The sequence below is a fragment of the Ptychodera flava genome, chromosome 7 (genome assembly GCF_041260155.1).
Source record: "Ptychodera flava strain L36383 chromosome 7, AS_Pfla_20210202, whole genome shotgun sequence".
NCBI classification, from domain to species: domain Eukaryota; kingdom Metazoa; phylum Hemichordata; class Enteropneusta; family Ptychoderidae; genus Ptychodera; species Ptychodera flava.
The window spans coordinates 11,438,324-11,446,903 of record NC_091934.1 but is presented as its reverse complement, the minus strand read 5'-3'; the positions used below and the strand labels follow the sequence as shown (position 1 = coordinate 11,446,903).

At 36.7% G+C, this 8,580-nt stretch overlaps 1 long non-coding RNA gene across 1 annotated transcript; it reads left to right on the top strand.

Annotated features, from left to right (window-relative positions):
* Positions 1 to 5,838: 5,838 nt before the first annotated feature.
* On the top strand, positions 5,839 to 8,320 carry LOC139136119 (uncharacterized). Its single transcript, XR_011553110.1, has 3 exons — positions 5,839 to 5,863; positions 7,029 to 7,129; positions 8,118 to 8,320. It is a non-coding gene; the product is annotated as an uncharacterized lncRNA (long non-coding RNA).
* The last annotated feature ends 260 nt before the right edge of the window (positions 8,321 to 8,580 follow it).

Below are 8,580 nucleotides of genomic sequence, written 5' to 3'. Positions count from 1 at the left end.
AAACCTAAGACACAAAGGAAAACAGTTTCATCAATGGAACGAAAGATATCTTGTCATTTTTCTATCTCTAAAATAAGTCACTGTATCAAATATATATTGTGAAATATTTGTGCAGGGTGCTTTCTCATACTGAATTCTCATAGAGAGAACAGAAAGTAACAGGAATTTGTCATGCTTTTCATATGAAATGCAGATTTCATAACGGTACACTTTCATTTAGTAAACATCAAGATATCTCTGGCATATATCTCTGATTTATTAAAGTATGGCACCCGAAGGGCGTTGAGAAATGTCTTGTATATTAAAGTCATCCACAGGAAGGGCGTGCTGAAAAATGTCTGATATATTAAAGTAATGCGCTCGAAGAGCACGCTGAAAAATATTGAACATACAGATATCTCTGATATATATATGACTGATATGTTAAAGTTGGGCGTGCTGAAAAATATGTCGGGTTATTAAAGTTACGCGCCCGAAGGGCGCGCCGACAAATGCAACTGAATGACGGAATTTGTGACTGACACGATGCATTTTAGGCAATAATGAGCCTGTGTCGAATTCAAAAACACACTGACCACCCTATTGGGCATTTCAAAAACATGGTGATCCCCCATCACCAAAGTTAAAAACAGGGTGACCCCCCATGAATCCACCGCCCCAAGGCCGAAGAAACTGACCAGTCCCTAAAGCCTCACTATAATGGGTTGGTCCAACTCAAGCGTTTTCTTACTATGACAATGTTGGACCGCTAAAGAAGGATACAGGAGTGTAAAGGTTACGGTAAATAACACACCCCAGGGCACACGCAATGATGATAGGTCAGTTGGCAAATGTTTCAGTTTCCAGTGTCAAAATTCATTAAACAATGATGTCACCATGGCTGGGTTTTGTATCATATCCGGGACTTTATTCAGCATACGCAGTAGTACAACGGGTAAGTGAGCATCAGTCATTCTTAAAGCTTCTCACCATTTTCTGCATGCTCATCATGTGCGTGGTTTTCTTTCTTGTCTTTCCTATTCTTTTAGAAAGTTTCCAATCATGCTAGGTAAAGCATATCAAATACACTTTTGTTTGGGAATCTCACAGACTTCGAGTCGGTGGAAAGTTAAGTTTATGTTAATATGATGAACTGAACAGTAGTACATGTGACGTGTAAAACCTGACACAATAACTCCTTGGCGTGTTCAAGTCCGTACTATGATGCGTGGAGTCATCTCGTTGAGTTTAAAACCGTGTGTAGAGGCCAATCTAGTCTACACCGTCGTACTGAGCACTAGGTTTCCGTGTCAGCCATGGCTACTTGATGAAATCGATACTTGAGATGATCTCTCAACTTCCGCGTTGTTTGTGACCACTGCTAGGACAGAAAGCTGAGAAAAGGGCACACGACCAGCATTTCATGTCCATGTCGATGGACGTACATTGCAGCGCCGAGTGAGGTATGCAGCCCAATCAGCTCTGTTTACCAGGCGCCAAATGTAAAAAAATTAATATACATACGGAAAATGTATATATATATAGAGGAATTATATATAATATATATATATATATATATATATATATATATATATATATGTGTGTGTGTGTGTGTGTGTGTGTGTGTGTGTGTGTGTGTGTGTGTGTGTACATACACGTACAGAAACATTGCCTCACGCATATGTTTGCATATACATACATACATACATACATACATACATACATACATACATACATCGGACTTTGATACAGCTCCGGTTTATTTTGATCTAGTAAGGTATAGCCACAACAATGATCGTTGTATTGCTATCAGGTGAGATCACCACTGATCTGGGCTGCTCGTAGCCTAGCCCTGTGTACATGGCATGTGTGTTCCCGGCGTTATACGGCTGTGGTCGAGGCCGTATAACACCGGGAATACAAAGACCTGTACGCATGGCTACTTGTCAACCATACAACGGCGTCGACCATACAACGATAGTTCACTGAGACTGCTGCAGTCCGTCAGCTGTGAAACGAACTTTTGAGGTCTACACAGTTACGAGAATAAAGACAAAAATTGAATATACTAAAATCTTGGTGCGATAAACCCATGCACAATGATGGATGAAGATAAATTTGAGTAAAAAGACAGCAATGCTTGGTCTTGGACTTTCCTCGGGGTATTGAACACACGGAGAATGGAGGTACACGCGAGCATGTAGCTAAGGAACTGGTCAGTTGCTTCAACCGGGGGGGGGCGGTGGATTTATCGGGGTGTCACCCTGTTTTTGACTTTGGTGATGGGGTCACCATGGTTTTGAAATGCCCAATAGGGGGGTGTCAGTGTGTTTTTCAAGTTCAACAAGGGCTCATACTTGCATAAAATGCATTGTGCCAACCACAAATTTCAGTATTGAGTTCCATTTTTCTGCGCGCCCTTCGGGCGCGTTACTTTAAGAATAATAATAAGACATATTTTTTAGAGCCCTGACCTAGTGCAAAACTTAATATATTTGACATATATAAATTTGAGATATCTATATATGTTTAAAATTTTTCGGCGCGCCCTTGGGCGCATTTCTTTGAAATATCAAACATATTTTTCAGCATGCCAATCATATGAAAAGCATGGCAAGTTCCTGATACTTTTCTGTATTCTCTATGAGAATTTAGTATCAGAAAGCAACATGCTTTAATGTTTCAATCACATTTTCCTTACAACAGTTCTGGACATCTGCTTATGCATAAAGAGAGTTGGAATACATACAGCTCATTCAAAATACTGTACTAAAACTTTAGAATTGACAGTTTTTAAGTTCCTATCTTACAACTGACATGACACCAATTTCATTAAAACACAGAATATATATATATATATATATATATATATATATATATATATATATATATATATATATATATATAGATATATATAGATATATCTGGACATCTGCTTATGCATAAAGAGAGTTGGAATACATACAGCTCATTCAAAATACTGTACTAAAACTTTAGAATTGACACTTTTTAAGTTCCTATCTTACAACTGACATGACACCAATTTCATTAAAACACAATATATATAATATATATTATATATATATATATATATATATATATATATATATATATATATATATATATATATATATATTATTCATATTTATATTGTACCTTTTGTTTTAACTTTGTTTCACACGAGGGGGGTCACCCTGTTTTCGAAAGTTGGAATGTGGGGTCACCCTGTTTTCTAAAGTTGGAATTTGGGATTCAGCCACTTTTTTGACGTCGGCAAAAAATAATTCACCCCCCGGACCGAAGAAACTGATCAGTCCCTAATACAACGGTTGTGTTTACCAGAATTAGAAATGATCAGACACTCAAAACACCAGTAAATCAGCGACGCTCAACCTACAGAGTATATATGAGATTCATTGAAGACGGCATTGAGGTCGCAAGTGATCTCTTTCTACCTCCATGCCCTGTTCAATGAATCTCATATATTCTGTCGGTTGAGCGGCGCTGATTTACTGGTGTTTTGAGTGTCTGTTCATTTCTAATTCTCGTAAACACAAACAAGCACCATGCTCTGTGTACCGCCATTCTCCCTGCGTTGAATGCCCCGAGGAAAGCCCAAGACCAAGAATTGCTGTCTTGTTACCCAAATTTGCCTTCATCCATCATGGTGCATGGGTTTATTGCACCAAAATTTCCCAATTAAATTTTTGTCTTTATTCCCGTAACTGTGTAGACCGCAAAAGTTCGTTGCACAGCTGACTGCAGTGACTTGCAATGAACGAGCACTGTGTGGTCGACACCTAGTGCATGTCCTTTCTTCTACGAACAGCCCAGATCAGTGGTGATCTCTCCTGATAGCAATACAACGCCATTCATGGTAAAAAAATCTGTATTCTCTGAAGGGCTTGCCCAATTTCTTTGAAATTTGCTACTTAAGATTTGTTTAAATCATGCTCTTTTTTGTGGTGGAAAAATTCTTCATTAATTGCCATTCATCATTTGCTACACACAAACGATTATTCATGCAGATGTATTCAGTATTTGCTATAGAGAAACCTTCAAAGTTCAACCCTTTTGTATGTTTTTGTGTTGGGATTTGTTGGATAGATGGCATTCTACGTAGTGTAATATTGTTGAATGTTAAAAATGAGTTGCTGTTGTTTTTTGAGGTTGTTTTTTGAGAAAAAGAATTGAAAATGCCTTTTTAAAACCAAAATAATACATAATGACTTGATATGTTGTTTTATCATTAGTGACGTGTTTCTACTTGTTCACCCATTCTTGCATTCATCATTGCAATAAAATGCTGTGAATAAAAAAAATGAACCTGATGTGGCCTGCATCTGTTTACCTTGATCTTAAAAGGCAAATATAACTTTCTGTCTTGACAACCATACCATACTTTCAATGTTTTACCTAGTGTACCTGCTTGGTTTGTACGTAGGAAACAAGTCGAAAACAGGCTCTATAATTTTTTAATTTTCAAGTGATCAGAATACAAAAGTCCTGAAAAGATAAGATAATCACAACTTCAAGTATAAGGGATACAGTCACTCTAAATGTATAAATTAAAATTTAAAATGTGCCCGGAGGATGTACTAAAAATACAGAAAGTTGCTTCCGGTCGGTAAAATCCCTCCAAAATTCAAGATTTTAAAGACTTTTGCAGATTTTCTTTTTACGCATTTGTCTTCTCATTTATTTTTTTTTTATTTTGCAAACTAGTTTGAAGATTTTTTTTCCCTAACTTTTTGCTCTGAAAATTTTTTTTCTGTTTTTGACAACCCCCTCCCAAGATCTAATGATCCGTCCCTAAGTTTCTTACATATAGAACCTCGTTCTCATACAGCGATACTTCATCAGAACGAGGCTGTATATATAAGATTTTGCAGCGCTGTCAGATACTGTAAACGTCAGCAGTTGCCTCGAAAACGAGGCTTGATTTAAAACTTTGAGCTGTATCAAAGTCCGATGTATGTATGTATGTATGTATGTATGTATGTATGTATGTATGTATGTATGTATGTATGTATGTATGCATTCTACATGTATGGATGAATACGCTATGTGCGTGCGCGTATTTTTTTCTATATGTATGTATATGTATGCACAAGCAAATATATGTGTGGGGCAATGTATCTGTATGTGTGTTTATACACACGCACACACACACACACACACACACACACACACACATATATATATATATATATATATATATATATATATATATATATATATATATATATATATATATATATATATACATTTTCCATCTTTTCTATCTCTAAAAAAAGCTTGATTGTGTAAATTAATTTTTTTACATTTGGCGCCTGGTATTCGTTTACCATGCCGTTTATCATGAACTGTGTCAATGTGGCAACAGCCTGAACGGCGGGTACGAAATTTGCATATTTTATCGTGTTCGAGAGCCTCGTTTTCGCTACCTCGCCGAGTGCGGAAGTTTGTGTGGTAGAGAGACCGGCGCAAGTATGATTCTATTCAGTGGTGTTAGTATTAGTTTTGTTTCATTAATGCTTGCTTTTATTGCATGAAATAGATTAAAGGATAAATTGGGAGTTACTTGTTATTCAAAGCCACGACGTTGAGAAATTCACCAGTTTGTAAAATGTTTACTTAGGCCTACGGTCACATTTGTTGTTTTGCAGAGAATACCGTTCTTCTTCTATCGCCTCATTCATTTATGTTTACTCATCATATATCGGCCCTAGTTTGAATATAGGTCATTGAGGCTCGTGATTGTTTGGCCAACTTACGGTGACAACATGTGCGTGTTGGTGTTTAATGTTCGCTTTCATTTTATGGAAGCGTGTTGTAAATGTGGGGTTTTTTTTGGCAGATTACGCAGGTGTTAGGAAGAAAGGTAAGTGTTACTACGAAAACTATTCCCCTCATTTAACAATGTGGATAAAAGCTACCAAATTTTCAGCAGAGCAAATTATGTTAATAAATTTTTTGTCTATATTTCAAATAAAACACTATGCTTTTAAAGATTAACAATATATCGATATATATCAGCACATATCTCAACATTAGTATCTCAGTAGTAAAGTGCAACATATTGCAGATGTAGCGTAAATCAGTTTAGAAATAATTCACATCGTTAAATAGTATCAAAATTTACAAAGGCAGAGTGTCTTTGACTTTGCATTAACATGTATCATTGTTAACTGAAAACAAATTAGTCACTTTCTCACGTACCATCGTCGTTGACTGACATATTCAGTCGTGTTTCGGCCTCCGCCAACTCTAATTCCATACCATGGGGACATACAGACCGAATCTTTTAGTCTCTTACATTCGATGCAGCTTTTGTTCAGCAAAAGTAAATTGCGAGGTTGAGTAACAGGGCGCAACTATATAAGCTATACTGCTTTTGATCTCATGTATTGGAAACCCTTTCAATGATATGCCACGTGAGTACGCCCTTATATACGGATTTTCAGTATTCATGCACAATGATATGGTTTGTTGATGTGAAGATAGAAGTACAACTGTGGACGACATGCATTTTAAGATGTGAATTGCTTCATCGATGCAGTAACTTGATTTATCTATGTAACTATCAACTAGAAACATACTTTTTCCTATTCTGATCTTCAGAAGCCATGATGATACTTGCAGAGGTCATTTCTTTCCGAAATAAATACAACATATGTTGATAATTTAGACTTGCATAACTTGTGTTGACTAAATATCAGATGTATATAAAAATACAGTAATATTACACTCAGCTTCTGGACCCTTTCAGTGTTGTATCATTCTGATTGCGGACCGTTTCTGTTCTTTTTGAAGCACTTGATCAGAGAAACAATTAAATAGTCAATCCTAATTGTTGAAACTAAAAGGAATTAATTTCGCTCACCACGCAGACGTTGCATCCCATACCTGTCTACAAGTGCTAGTTGATTGATTTGCCGCAAAATGTTGTTCCGACTATCATATCTTAAACAACGCTTCCATCTGGTAAAGACTCATGGCTTGTAACCATCAAGTAATTTCTAGTATACATCGCTTCTATTTTCCAGATAATTGAAGTCATACAAAACCATGGCGACTAGCTCGGAAGATGGAAAAGAAAGAGCATGGCTGGAATTAAAGACGAAAATTAGCAGAGAAATTAAACCAGGTATATTTAATCATATCAACCAGCTATCGATTCCTGTACAGATAAATAAAAATCAAATGTATTTTAAGCAACGAGCCGCAAACCTAAAGTACATACAGTCAAAACAGTGCAGATACATTGAGTTCGACGGAGCTTTTAAGTGACAGAAAAAATCAAGCCCGAAATAGAGAGTCAAGCAAAGTTTTTCTTGACAATATGAGCTGTAGATAGATACATTCTTCCGTCAAAGGCGAATGATCGTATATATGTGTCACCGACGGCTGAAGCTTTGCTCAGAACATGAAAGTCAGGAAGCTCAAAAGATTGTGTGACTTTAGATCTGACCAGTGCCTATTATGATATCATTCCAAAACCTGTGCCGTCGATCGACGTATGTATTTGACGGGAAAAGTCCAACCACTCATAAAGAAACGGGTACTCGCAATGCAGATTTGACCGATATTCTGAGTACATTGAGTTTAGATTGATTCGAGTTTAATCACCAAATTTCCCAATAAACACATTTTTATAAGCATGTACCATGTCTAGCAAGTATCAGATCACACTGGGTAGTCATTGTGAGTAACGGTTGACCCGTCAGAAGCAGCGAGCATCCCTGGCTTAAATCTTGGTAGTGATAAAGAATTCGCGTCAAAATCTCTGGTTCCGTAAACTGTGACTTTCAAGTACATAATGGGATTACCTTTGATTTCCTACTGTTAACGCTTTCTTACATCAAAATTTCTATGCTGGAAATTTGTCTGACTAAAGACACAGGAACTCCGTTGGCAATGGAAATGAAGACTTCAACTGTGATACTTCTGACAGTCGAGCGAGTGTGAGTTGTCGACATACGTATGTATGGTGATTGATAGTGCAAATGTTCGTGCATGGAATTGCGTGACTTGTAGAGTCACTTGCAGTTGATTACTTTGACATTGTATGATTCACCATTTCATTTCACACATTAAAGGGGTTAAACAATCTTTAAATTGTATTTTATTCATAGATGATTTATTAAAAATGAAGACATCAAGCATAGTTAAACGGTATATAGCAAAGAGGGAGCTTGACCATATTGCATCAACTCTCACCCTCCTTGAGAAACTTGAACCTAAGAAAATTGCGTCTCTCGATAATCTGCGTCTCCTGATTGACATTCTAGAAGACATCGGAAGAACTGATTTAGTTCTTGAAGTTATTGAAATACTAGGTAAGATTTTTTCAAATGAACAAAAAGAAATGTTTCTTTAAAGCTTTAATATAGCGCTTTTAGTATATGGTGGTTGATGAAGTAAACTGCTTGTGGTGATCACGTATACCTGGAAATGTCAGTAGAAATTTATTCTATGCCATTGCCAAATGCTAAGTTACCGACTTCAAGAAAATACAGACACACATTCACCACCTTTTGCCTTACTGGTAAATAGTTAGTAATGAGGGATAATCAGATAAACTCTTTTTGAGGAATG